The 13,818-nt window shown below is 43.5% G+C and overlaps 1 protein-coding gene across 1 annotated transcript in view; it reads left to right on the forward strand.

Annotated features, from left to right (window-relative positions):
• Window positions 1–2,451: 2,451 nt before the first annotated feature.
• The window catches only part of HECW1 (HECT, C2 and WW domain containing E3 ubiquitin protein ligase 1), a 327,801-nt gene continuing 316,434 nt past the window's right edge, over window positions 2,452–13,818 (forward strand). Inside the window, exon 1 of the mRNA XM_066584919.1 lies at window positions 2,452–2,588. The gene's annotated coding sequence lies outside the window, so the exon portion shown is untranslated. The remainder of the gene's footprint in view (window positions 2,589–13,818) is intronic.

Below are 13,818 nucleotides of genomic sequence, written 5' to 3' on the forward strand. Positions count from 1 at the left end.
AATGGAAGGGGCGGGGCGGAGCTAAGCCCCCATCTAGTCCCCTCCTATTGCAAATAGTGGCAAGGGGTGGAGAGGGGGCGGGAGCTCAGTTCCTGCTCCTGGCTCTTCTATCCTCCCCCCCCCCCTGCAGACAAGGACAACATATATCGGCTCGGCATGAAAACCGAGCCGATATACGGTCGTCTAAATAAGCCCTGACATGGAGTTGAGTACATTGAGCTTGTTACAGAATACAGCTGTGACATTACCAATGTTCCTATAGAAGGGCTCACACCCACTTGCGTTTTTTTTAATGCTGCGTTTTTTTACACACGATTGTCAATGGGACTTTCTAATGTTAAAAACGCATCGCAAGTTGTTTCTTCGAAATTTTTGTGCGATGCGTTTTTAAAATTAGAAAGCCGCGTTGACAATCATGTGAAAAAAACAGCGATATCGCAGCGTTAAAAAAACGCAAGTGTGTGGGAGCCCTAACATGATGCTGAAGCGGAGGTGAGCACATTGGATGGAACAGCCGGAGTGGCAGTGATAGATGGCTCTTACATATAAGGTGGAGCTCCGTATATTGCACTAGGTGCAGGACGCAGCGGCACGGGAGGCACCGGTTATTAGTTCCTATGTAAAAAGCAGGATAAGGTAGAACTGGGTACATTAGGATTGTTTAGGAGCAGTAATCGATTATTATATATAGGCAACAGCAGAGCTGAGTATGTTAAGACTGGAGCAGGACAGGTAGCGTTCATTGGCTTCTATACTGTATGTATATACAGAGAATGCAAATAAGGGAAATGGAACAATTCCTCTACAGCGCCACCTATTGGAAGCCAACATTCCTGCAAGTCAATGTTAGACTCGTTATACAAGCCTTGTAACAATGCATGGGGGTTTCAATTCCCAGCTTAAAATCCTGAACAATGATCGATCAGTAATGAGCGGCCGCTGTGTTAAGTGAATGGAGAGGGGCGGGGAGAGCGAGGAGAGAAATCCGACACCCTGCTGGCCGCACTGTAAGAAAGCCAGCTATACTCACTCCTGTGTAACAGCACGGGTGCGAGTACACACAGGGAGGAATATCTGGCATTGTTTGCCCGACATTCATTCACATCAATTCCATTATGCATAGCCACTAGTAAATGGGAAGATGGAACAATACCTCTGCAGCCCCACCTATTGGAAGGAAGCATTCCTGCAAGTCAATGTTAGGAATGCTGCCTTCTAATAGGCAGTGCTGCAGATGTATTATTCCAGCTTCCCATATGCATATTTCCCAGAGGAGCATGGATGGCCTTATACATCTCCTCACACCTTCTAGAGGGTCTCCTTAAGGAGAAATGATACCCTTTCTGACCCACGTCTTTAGGCCCCTCACTAGCCAAGCCAGAAACCTACTGCACACTGATGAGGGGTAAATGCCCAAAACAGCTGTCTTGTGTATGGTATTCTGGCATTGGCTTACAATTCCTATTCATTGTTATAAGGCTTGTATAAAGAGTCTGTCATTGACTTGCAGGAATGCTGCCTTCCAATAGGTGGTGCCGCAGAGGTATTGTTCCATCTTCCATGAAGCTCCGTGCACGGGTCTTGTTGCAGGACAGAGCACCAGGGCAGTTAGCTGTAGTTACCCCTTATATATATGGAGGTGGGGCTGAATAGATTGAGCTTGCTGCTTAACAGAGCAGCAGAGGAGGCAATGGTAGTTTATCCTTATATATAAGAATGAGGGCAGTTGCACATGAGTGTAAGTGCAATTGCGCAACTTTTTTGCTCTATGTATGATGCTTTTTTACGCGTTCATGGCATATTATACCGTACTTTTTCTGCCCGAAGGGCATGTTCACCTACATGGTGCACCCTTTGCGCATAAAGATACAGCATGCTCTATCTTTTTTTATGCATCCAAAAGTGCACATGCAAAGTACATGTATGTGAACAAACCCAATGGGTTCTATATACTGTGTATTGCGCACACAAATATGCATGCAAATACGTCCGCGTGAAGTCGCCCTGAGATGAAGTTCACAATAATGGGAATTGCTGCAGGACAGGACATATTTATATATCAGGAGGATACGATGAAGCTCACCGCACTGGGGACAGAACACCCGGCAGATAGTCGTAGTAGTTGGCCTTTATATAAGGCGGATGAGATAAAACTGACTATACTGGGTTGTAGCAGGGCAGGCATTGGCACTTGGTTCTGCCATGTAGGCAGGTATGGAGATGACTATATGAGGGGCAGGTAGTGGTAGATCCAGGCTGTAGAGGAGAGGAGGGCAGGATGAGGGGAGGAGAGGAAGGAGGGACAGGGGAGGACCTGTCAGCAGCTTGTGGTTGGTTGCAGCTTCCCTGGTACCTAGAGAGTGGAGGGTGCAGGGAGGGGGACGTGTGCGGCATTATAGCACATCTGCTGTCTGTGCTGGAATATGGTGCGTATATGACAGGACTGCACACATACAATACCCTCATCTATAGGAGACCCCCGGGAGCTTCATTCCTGCTACAGAGTCATGACTGGCACGTGGCGGATGTAAGTCCTGAGCCTGGCACAGTGGATTATGATTTATTCTGCCCGGACACTTATCATTCAGGTACAGTACCCTATACTGACTATGTGCTAGGCCTAGTCTTTTAACCTCTTGTTGTCACAGGAGCAGGTCTCCATACTCCGTGCACTGCATTTACTCCTTTTACGGCAGCCAATAGGTTAACACGGTGTGCCCTGACGTTTGCAATGTATTACCTTGTCAGGCATGTAATGCACAATGCGGCTCTATCCCACTGCATGGAGCATTGAAAGTCTGAGTAGCATTGAATTGTTAAAACCGATTAGAGGCTGCCTTCCCCCCTCCCTCCTTAGGATGGGTTGCTGTATCCATTAGCACAAGCTGCGATGCTATAGGCACAATGGCCTCACTATACATTGGCAAGTGTTCCATATGGGTGGCTCATATGGTGCTGGCTCAGGCTTTAAACAAAGAAAACCTCAATGCAGGCTTTATTGGTGACAGCTGTGTCTTAGCATGACACACAAGCCTTGTTGGAGTAATAGTGGAGATGTATAGCTGCTTACTCTGGGATGTTGGGCCATATGCAGCAGTCTTAGGTTTATTGCTACCTTGTATGCCATGAATGTGCCATTGCAGGTGCTGCTAGTATAGAGAGAGGTGACTGTATCTGCAGCTAGGAAGGTTGGATGTGTGACGATCAGCACTGGACAGCTCCCTGGAAGAACAGCTCTTCTCCTGCCACTGTGGGGACCTCAGCAGATTGCACATTGTAGCGGTGCCCTCTGATTTCTGGGGGAGGTTTGGGGGTCCTGACAATACACTGAATGGTCCAATGATATGGGATGGATACATAGATGCAAAGTGAGGCAGTTCTTCAGTCAGCTTGTGTGTGTGATGTATCAAATAATATATAGCAGACAGCTTCTCCTGCACAAGCGTCATGCAGAGAATGATACAGAAATCTGCAGTGAACCAAAGCTTGTCTCACTGAGCCTGAGAGAAGTGCAGACTGAGATAGATAGATAGATAGATAGATAGATAGATAGATAGATAGATAGATAGATAGATAGATAGATAGATAGATAGATAGATAGATAGATAAGTCAGGATCAGGAACCTCAGAATTATTCACAATCTAGCAGATTTCTGGTACTAAATACACACAGGGCCCTGCAAGGTCAAAGTGGAGATGACTATATAAGAAACAGCACCAAGAACAAAAAAAGAGTTCTGAGGGTTTAGTAAAACAATGCCAAATGTAGAGAACTTATATGACATTCTACCTTTATAGTATACATTGGATATTGTATACAAAGCAACCATAGAGTGGCCCCATTTAATAGTAGAGCCCCCCTTCATTTAGTAATAGTGGCCCCCAAAAATCACTGCCAGAGGCCATACTTACTGCTATACTGATACAAGGGCAGGTATAGACACCACATCCTTCAGCCTGCGGATAGACAAGTTGCTATATGTAGGAGCACTGCACAGGTGCAATATAGTGGGCTGATTGTTTTGTATACCTAAAGTCAGTTATACGTATATAAACTGCTCATATATAGTCTTATACATACGTATGGCATAGGTACATATATAATTGGCAGTGTTATAAATGTCATGCATGCATGGTATCTATAAAACTGATTTTTTTCACACATTTAAGCATATACATGCATGTTGTGACCTTAGATAGATAATGCATATACATACAGATGCAGCAAATGTTAGCTTGATTGTTATAGCATGAGACAGAAAGTTATCTGAACCCATTAAAAGCTATTGTTCCCTTATCTTAACACAACATAACCCATTGTAAAGTAATGCAAAGCCCCCTGATAGCGCCGCACACCATGATATTATGTCATGTCATCTCTCACAGGAGCGTTTTTTATTACGTACTACACATGCAGGTTTTGCGGGCGTAATACACAGTAACCAACTTTACACTATTTTTAATGGTACGCCACACACAGCGTGCAAAATGTGGGCGCAGAAAGAGCGTGACATACACTATCTTGGCACACAGTACGGGCGCATACATGCCAAGATAGTGCATGGGGATTTATCGGCACGCAGCAGTACACATCTACTGCTGAGTGCTCCCCGCACGGGTGATACGTGCACAGCAAACACGCTTAGGCCTCTCTCACACAAGCACTTTTTACCGCAATTAGCGTGGCGTTTGGAGCACTGCATTAATCAGGGTATAAGGCTCCCATTCAAATCAATGGGGCTTCAAAGACATGTGCTCGATCTCCGCGCTGAACGGCACTTTCCAGCACCGCGATTTTCAAGCACAGTCTGCTATATATTTGTCCGTTTAGTGCACCTCATCACCAATCACAATGATGGGATGTGCTAAAACAAGCCAATGTAAAATTGCTGCAAAAGCACCACGTTTGGGTGCCGGCGCGGGTGACAGGTGAGTTGCGCAGGCAGTCAGCAGAGGGGAGAGAGAGATCTCCCCTCCGTTCCTCCCCACTCTCCCCCGCAGCTCCCTGCCCGCTGCCGGCAGCCGAACCTTTTCTCTCAAGCGGGCAGCTACTCGCTAAGGGCAATGCTCGCTCATCTCTAATTATTATGTATTTATATATTTATTATCATATATTATCATTTATTTTTTTTTTCTTCATTCACTCAGTAGTCTATGAGCTGCCTCTGTAGACAAACCTTTGTAAGCACATTCTGCCTCGCTCTCCTCTATATGTAGTCTCCACAATTGTGCAGTCTGGCTCTATGAGTTTATCTTACATAACACTATTAACATAAAGAAATGCTGGGGAACAAAAATAATCCCTAAATGGTTGTTGGCAATGGCAGAGGCAACTAACGTGGTTAACTTACTAGTCACAAAGTAATATTTCTAACTTGAAGGTCTTTAAATTGGTCCTTTTAAATTGAAATATTGCAGTATATATCATTGAGCCAAGCGAAAACGGATCCATAAAGATGTACAGTTGGGTAAACTGAGCTACCGGTTGGGAAAACAATACGTTTGGTAAAGATTATAATCTTTATTCAGTGCATTAATTTATGGTTGGAACATCTGTGTCCTCCCATTACCATCTGACACTACACGGGCGATGGACTACAGGCTAGGGGTACAACAAATTAGTAAATGTGTTCTTGTCCTTCTCATTCACAATGCCCTTAGCAGGTGGCCAGCTCTAATCTGTGAAAATGACCTGAGATTACAGGGGTTACTGCAGAGACCTCATCTCAAACTTTAGCTTCCCTGTTAAATAGGGCTATTGTTCTATTATCTGAGGTTTACAACAGGAAGTAGTCACTGAATCACAATATGTCACACATGCTCATATCCTTCTCTGGTGGGAAATGGTAGCTGTCCTCACAGTACATTGTTATCGGCAGAGGAGGAAGATGCAATTCATTCTGTTTTGCAGTTATGTAACATACTGGAAATCTGTTTGCAACTTTTTCTGATTTGTAGTCATTGAGCCCTAAAACATCAATGGACATATTTCTAGGAAATACTGTATACAATGTTCTAAGACCCCGGCGGTATGAACAGTGAGAGCTTGTATAGTCATAAAAGTCCATGTGCGCGGCTGGTCCATAGATAGTAAAAATGATAAAACTTGCTTTTACGTAAGAATCGTTGATATCGTCCTTGAAATGTTACCATTGTCTTCTCCTATTGCAATACATCACTGATACAGCTGATCTTGCATTCACAATATGGTGGCATATGAATAAGCGCAATGATGGAAATGGCTTTCCAGTTCTTGTAGCAATTTTCAAACCAATCATCTGTCAACGGTTTGAACGACTGTGACCTGGAAGTAAGCTGTAACCCTATAGAAGATCATGTGATCTCAAATCAGCTTGCTACAAACTTGTAACGGGGCTCACAGCAATGTAACGTTACCAGGGAAGGACAACCAGGGGCCATTCTGTGTCGTCACCAACCATCTAGACGCAGAAAGACTTGTCCTCGTGTGATTGTAGCTTCCATGTCAGAGACGAGTCCTTCAAAAAATCGTTCAACAGAGCGAAAGTGAATGATAATTGTTAGGTGTAAACGCAGCCAACAATCAAACAACGAACGATAAATTGTTCTCTCGTCATTCGTGGTTCTTTTTATGCAGGTATAAGCATCATCGTTGGCTCGTTTGCTAATCGTTTTGTTTCACTACTGATCGCTCAGTCGTTCTCGCAGCGAATGAGACAACTGAACGATTTCTTGTTGGAACAAGGCAACGGTGTATCTGCTGTATAAACAGGCTGCCCAAGCGAACTCTGACACCGTCTGCTGTTCAAAATATCTATTAATTGATGTATTTGAACCCTAAGGCCTCCTTTACACGGGCATGTGCGCAATTACGCATAATTTTGCGGCAAGATCAGATCTTTTTTGTGTGCACATTGGTGTATTTTTGCTGTACGTTTTGCGCTCGCAGGGTATGTTCATTTGCGTACGGCAGATGAACAGTCCCCGATTTAAATAGCTATTTAGCCTAATGAGTTCCAGATGTGTTCTTTTTCAAGTGGAATTGCGCAGTATTTCACACATTTCTTACGTATTGCATACACATTTGCACACCCTCCCCCCTAGACTACTATGGGGGCCTATGTTCCATAAATGCGCAGAAAAAAAGAAGCCTATTCTATTTTTTGCGATTACACAATACAGGCACAAAATCTGGAAGAACTAACCCACTGAAATCAATGGGCTCTATTCTCTGCACATTGTGCGCACAAATTTTGCATGCGCAAATACGCCCGTGTGAAGAAGCCCTTGCGTTGTTTTTAAATATTATGACTGGCAGGGGCATAAGCACCCATCAACCATCACAAGGACTATTGATAGTCGTTCAGTGAATGGAGGTGAAGCGCGCATAAGATCCCGTCCGACCCACCGCCTCATTCACTGCAAACAGACAGTTGTTCATAGATGAAAGACTGCCTGTGAGAAGTTGCTCTCTAGTCATTTTACTTCAGTGAGCTGAAGCAATACGACTGGCAACTACTGAGCAACTTTTCACTCAATTCTCTGTTGGGTGCAGCGGTTACATGAGCGAATGGTCGCCTGTAATCTCTCATTTAAACAATTATTTGGCCAACTATCAGCCCATGTAAAGGTACCCTAAGTCCTTCATATATCAGGATAATGGAGGCTCTCGACCCCTGTGTGGCTCTCCAGAAGGGATGATACAGGTTAGAGGTGGTGGTCTATGCATATGGCTCTCTCTGTTGTAGTTTATAGGAATGGTAAATTACTAGACTGTTACAACAACACTATGGAGAGAGCCACATGCATGGTCTCCTCTCTTATGGAGTTCTGATTTGGGGGTGAAGGGAACCCTTATTTTCCTGGTAGGTGGGAATCCTAGAAGTTGAAGTTGCTCCTATCAGTCATTTATGGCGTATACATTAGATTAATATCCCTTTAAGTTTTATAGCAGCCCTGAGAGTGAGTGTTTCAGTTTAACAATGTGGCCTTCAGACCAGAAAAAGTTACACATTCTTGCCCTAAAGGAGCCCTGGACCTTAGTTGTGAACCCGTCACCCCACCCCAGGCTTCATGACTATATTTACTTTCTACTAATGCTGGACAAGCTAACCAGATCTACTATGATTTCCAAATCATGAATCACGAAGTGTGCTTGTTCATCTTAAAATGTAGGATGTTCTTACCTAAAACGTTAAAGCATCCTTAATGGAGTCAGGTGCAGTATTGCTGGATCACTGACAGCATGGCCAGCAGGAAGGCGGAGAGGCTGTAGGAGAGTTCTCTCCCCGCTTTCCCCCCGCCCCTCTCCATTCTCGGTAAGCCATTCAGTACTGACCACTGCTGCTTAACAGTTTTTGAACAGCCAGATTTATAATCGTCCCATGTAAAAGAACCTTAAGGGTCCTTATAGATGAAATAACTGTTGGGCGCTTAAAGAGGTATTCCCACCTCATAAATCCTATGCAATGTTTTCGAAATTTCAAAACAATGCACTCACCTGTAAGGTGTATATTTCCAAAATGCTCCGTTCTCCAGATATTGCAACTGTTGATTCCCCTGCCCTCTGGTTGTTTACTGTTTGTTACCAGGAGAACAGACCACCTCTTCCATGGAAAGAAATAGCAGAGCATAACGGTAGCCGGTCCACAAGCTAATGCGCTCTCGAGTTCAGTCACTATCATAATGGTATACAAGAAATGAATACTTGAAGAGGTTTTCTGAGACCGAAAAAAAAGTTAAAAGGGCCTAAAAACAGAATACTAACCTATCCTAAGTGGCTCAACATCCAGTGCTGCAGCCTCAATGCCTGCCCCACGGGACCTGGAGGAAGTGGCGGGCAGCCATGTGCCGTTCATTTTTCATGTGACCACTCAGCCACTCACAGCAGCCATAGAAGCATCACCACTGAAGCTGGTGTGCGGTTGAGCAGTCACGTACACAATGAACGTGACCGCAGTCCCCGGAGCTGCAGCATTGGACGGGGAGCCGCAGCCATAGGTGAGTATTCAATTTTGTTCATTTTAAGACCTTTCAACTTTTTTTGGGATCTCAGAAAACGCCTTTAACTGTCTCTTCTGTCGTAAAAGCAGCTGACCACTAGAGGTCCGAGACCTACGAAACCACCCAAACCCCTTTCCTCTTGATTGAGGTCTCCAGACATTAGGCAAGGAGTGCCTTTTAGGAGGAATGGGAGAAAAGAAGGGACCAGTCCAAGCAATTGGCCTGCCCATCAGATGGTCTGCAAGGAATTATAGCGTATGTGGATGAAAAATGCTGATATATACAGTATAAAGTCATGTAAAGCTATGCCTCCACTCCTCTTATTAGCGCCCATTTAGGGTTAAAATCATTCCTGAAGTTGAATTCTCCTGACAGACTTCCTTTAAATGGTAAATTCAGCTCAGCAACATCTGTATATCTGTAATGAAAACTCATATCTGCGACTTGACCTTTACCACCGCACACACAGCATCTTGGGATTTCCATTAACACCTTTGTTTTTCATTTATTTTTATGAACAAATGATACAAAATGATAACATTTATATCATGATTATCAGTCAGAAGGGAAGTTCTACTGCTTGGGAGCAGAGTACAGGAAATATCAGATATAGCAGTTATTGAGGATGTGGACACATTCTGCTCATCCTGTGGAGATAATTAAAGCCATCTCAGGGCTCCTGTGTACTTGAGATGGCCATGAGTAAGTTTATGGCTGGAGTCACCTTCTTGGAATTGCAGTGTCATAGATTGACAAGGGTAAAATTATACAGTTTAAACTTCTAAAACTAAACTTTAAACCTAAAACTTCTTTCAATTAATAACTTCTAAAAATAAACAATTAACTTAAAGGAACACTTCAGACATATTACTTATACACTGAGTTATGCTGAGTGTAGGGTCTGAGGCGGACGTATGTCACAGGGATTGTCACTTTGATGTAAAGCCCCTAAGACCCCAGACTGCCTTTAATATCATGCAGCCACTTGCACTAACCCTAGGAATGGGAAGATGTAATGCAGGCAGGGGGCGTAACAATATGGGATGCAGGGGATGTGGTTGCACCCGGGCCCAGGAGCCTTAGGGGGCCCATAAGGCATCTTCTCCATATAGGGAGGCCAGTACTATGAATAAAGCATTATAGTTGGGGTCCTGTTACAGGTTTTGTATTGTGGCCCAGGAGCTTCAAGTTACGCCTCTGAATGCAGGATCATATGACTGACTGTACACATATACATTAACTCAGAAGTTCAGAAACATACCACATTTCAAACAGGAAATCCCAATTTAAGGGGTTATTCAGGGAATGTAAAAACTCACCTGGAGTATTAGAGTCGGAACAGTCACTTTCGGTCAAGTGATTATGTGTTAATGGGGCTCCTCCATCACTGAGGATCTGACTGTTGGCTTATTGGGTCATTATAATAACTAAGCCAATCTCCTTCTATCATTGCCAATGCAGAGATAGAAAAGGGGGCGGGCCTAGTTATTATAATGAGCCAACAGCAAAGATGTTACCGATAACGGAGGGGCCAAAATACCACATTAACGCTCATCGGAACGCAGACGGAAATGACTGTTCCAACTACTACTCCAGGGGAGTTTTTACAGTCCCTGAATATCTTCTTTAAACTTAAAAGTTGATCCACTGCATGCCAAGAGTATGCAAGACTGTCGTACAGGTAAAGGACGGATACTTCGAGGAGTCCAAGTCATAAAGTTATTTCCAGACAGCTCGAATATTGAGCTTTTTTAATTTCTTTAGTTCAATAAACACATTGATGCCAAAGCCGGGAACATTTACATTCTTTGCTCCTCCATGTTCAGCTCATCAGAGGACAAGCCGTAGTTACTGTCTCAGAGTTTCAGAATACAGGTTACCATAACATGCAGCTTGCTGAGGGAGTTGCTGGATAAGATCAGGGTAATTCATTGTAGACATTCTGCCCATTACCTGCTATGCTTAAGACCTTCTAACGAATGTAGACATTTCACAGGAAAAGCTCCATTATGCTGGAAGATTACAACATGGGTGAATGCAGGGTCCGTTTTTCTCACTACCTCCGGAGTTCTGTCTTTCCTCTGTTGCTTGGATTGTTGGTGAAACTTGGTTTCCGGGCACTAAGGGTTCTGTCCCAGGCTTTACATTGCACTGCTTTCCTCGACTCCTCGTAGACGGCACAACTGTCATTCGAACCAGCTGGTGACGTCTTCAGATCATGCAGCCTGTTTAGACAGGCAGATTCTTCGTTGACTCTTTCAATGAAAATTGTTCATTCTGGTTTAGCGTTCCCATTTGCTATGTGAAACACTGAATAAGCGCCGTTTAGACGGAACGACAAGTGAACGAGCCAACGATGGTTTTTAGGCCTGCAGAAACTGAACAACCAATGAGAAGCGCACAATTCCCGTTCAACGTTCAGTCGTTGGCTCGCGTTTACACTGAACATTTATCGTTCACTTTCGTTCATTTGAACGACGATCGTTCCGTCTAAAAGCCCCCTTACTGCTTTCATCGTTTTAAGGCCCTGTTTAGACAGTGTTTAGGGAATACATTTTACTGATATGTTTATATATATGTAGAAAAGTATGAACATATAATGTAATGTTCCTATAGGTCTCTTATTGGAGACCTAACATTCTATAGGAATGTTTAGCTTGCAAAAAAGAAGGCTGAGAGGAGACTTTATAACTGTCTACACATATCTTAAGGGCTGTCACAGTGCAGAGGGATCAGCCCTATTCTCATCTGCACAAGGAAAGACTAGAAGCAATGAGATCAAACTGAAAGGGAGGAGACACAGATTAGATATTAGACAGTGAGGGGGATCAATGAGTGGAACGGGTTACCATGGGAGGTGGTGAGTTCTCCTTCAATGGAAAGGCTGGACAAATATCTGTCTGGGAGGATTTAGTAAATCCTGCACTGAGCAGGGGGTTGGACCCGATGACCCTGGAGCTCCCTTCCAACTGTATGCTTCTATGATTCTATGGGACATACACATGGCAAGTGCATTGTTATGGTAGATATGTCTAAATAATGTTTTTGGCAATGGATACAGTATTCAGTATTGTAATAGAAACAACATAAGTCAATGGACAGATGGCTACAAATATTAACTATTGTTTGCATGGCATACAATAGAAAAAAGCTTCACTTCCAAAAGCAATATCTATTACAATACACGTCTACCTAAGCTGCATGCAATCGTTCAGTCTTCCACATTCGCTGTATAAGTGAGGGCTCCTTTACATGAACGTATTCGCTCGTGCAAAATGTGCGTGCACAATACGCAGATAATAGAACCCATTGATTTAAATGGACTCGTTCTTATTTTCCTTTTTTGCGTATACATTTTTCATACCTGAAACAAAATAGGATCTGCTCTATTTTCCTGCGTATTTGCGCACCATGTGTCCCCATAGAAGTCTATGGGAGGTATGCAATTGCACGTTCAATGAGCACGCAAATGAGTAGTATGCTGGGTGATTTCATGAAAAAAAGACATCTGGACCTCATTAGGCTAAACAGCCTTTCAAATCACGGTGGGGGCTGTTCGGTCGTTGGTTCGCGTTTAGGCGAAGCGATTATTGTTCACTTTTATTCATTTAAACGACTTTTTCAACGATAATCATTCTGTCTAAAAGCACCTTAAGCCTAAGGCCTTATTCACACCATCGTATATATACACAGTTATTTTGCTGCGTATATACATCGGACAAAAATAGCGTCCATCGAAAGCATTGAATTCTGATGTATTCATTCAGAGGAGGGGGTTGTAGCCATATAAAAACATCATGCCGGGAAAAATAGGACATTGGCAACTGATTCCATACATAGCCAGAAAATAGATAGGTCTTGCCCTATCTTTTGCTGAGATACTCAGGAAGCTCCCATAGACTTCTGTGGGACGGGAAAAAAAGGAGGTGGAGAGAGTTTAGCTGCGTCCAAACATGGGAAAAGAAGACAGCTGGCTCTTTTTAAGCAATTGAAGTCATTCCGATGATTTCTTCCAACCGAAGGATTTTCGCACTGCTACTTATATTTTGGCTAATACACCACAGCTGCCCATGTAAATGGCCGAGAAAATGCAAATTAAAATTAGGACTTAATCGCAGCTTATTTCTTTTCACACAATTTTTGCCCACAATGCATCAAGCGTTAAAACACATCTGCTCATGTCAAGGAGGCCTAAGGGTCCTTTTACATCAGCCAAAGTCTTAGTCCAAAGTAACGAATGCCAATTGACATGCATCTAATCTATATGGTCTGATCTCTACATCTAATTTATATGGTCTAATCTCTACATCTAATCTATATGGTCTGATCCCTACATCTAATCTATATGGTCTGATCCCTACATCTAATTTATATGGTCTGATCCCTATATCAAATCTATATGGTCTGATTCTATATTTTTACGTTTGTCCTGGACTACCAACAGGACTCTGGAAACACGTGTTACTGGAGCAATCAGGACGGGCAACAAGCTTACTATACAGGTGGCTAGATGCAGGACGAACAGAAAAGTGAGGAAATGAACAGAGTGGGCCACTCTGAAACCCCTCAGACTGAACCCACCTCGCAGGGGAGCACTTGTCCTGAAAAGGACGACCCCACTTCTTCCACAAGGACAGGTCAGGGGTCCGAGGTGAACCAGAATACTGACAACCAAAGGAACAAACAGAGACTGACAATAACTAAAAGACAAGAGCAACAGAATACCAGACAAACAGATACAAACAGAGAACAAATCTGAACACAGGAGCTCTGAGCAGTCTGACTGCTCAGGGAATACTGAAAATAACCAGCAACTCCCAGGCAGGAAGAGCTAGA

This window comes from Eleutherodactylus coqui, chromosome 12 (assembly GCF_035609145.1).
Source record: "Eleutherodactylus coqui strain aEleCoq1 chromosome 12, aEleCoq1.hap1, whole genome shotgun sequence".
Classification (NCBI taxonomy): Eukaryota; Metazoa; Chordata; class Amphibia; order Anura; family Eleutherodactylidae; genus Eleutherodactylus; species Eleutherodactylus coqui.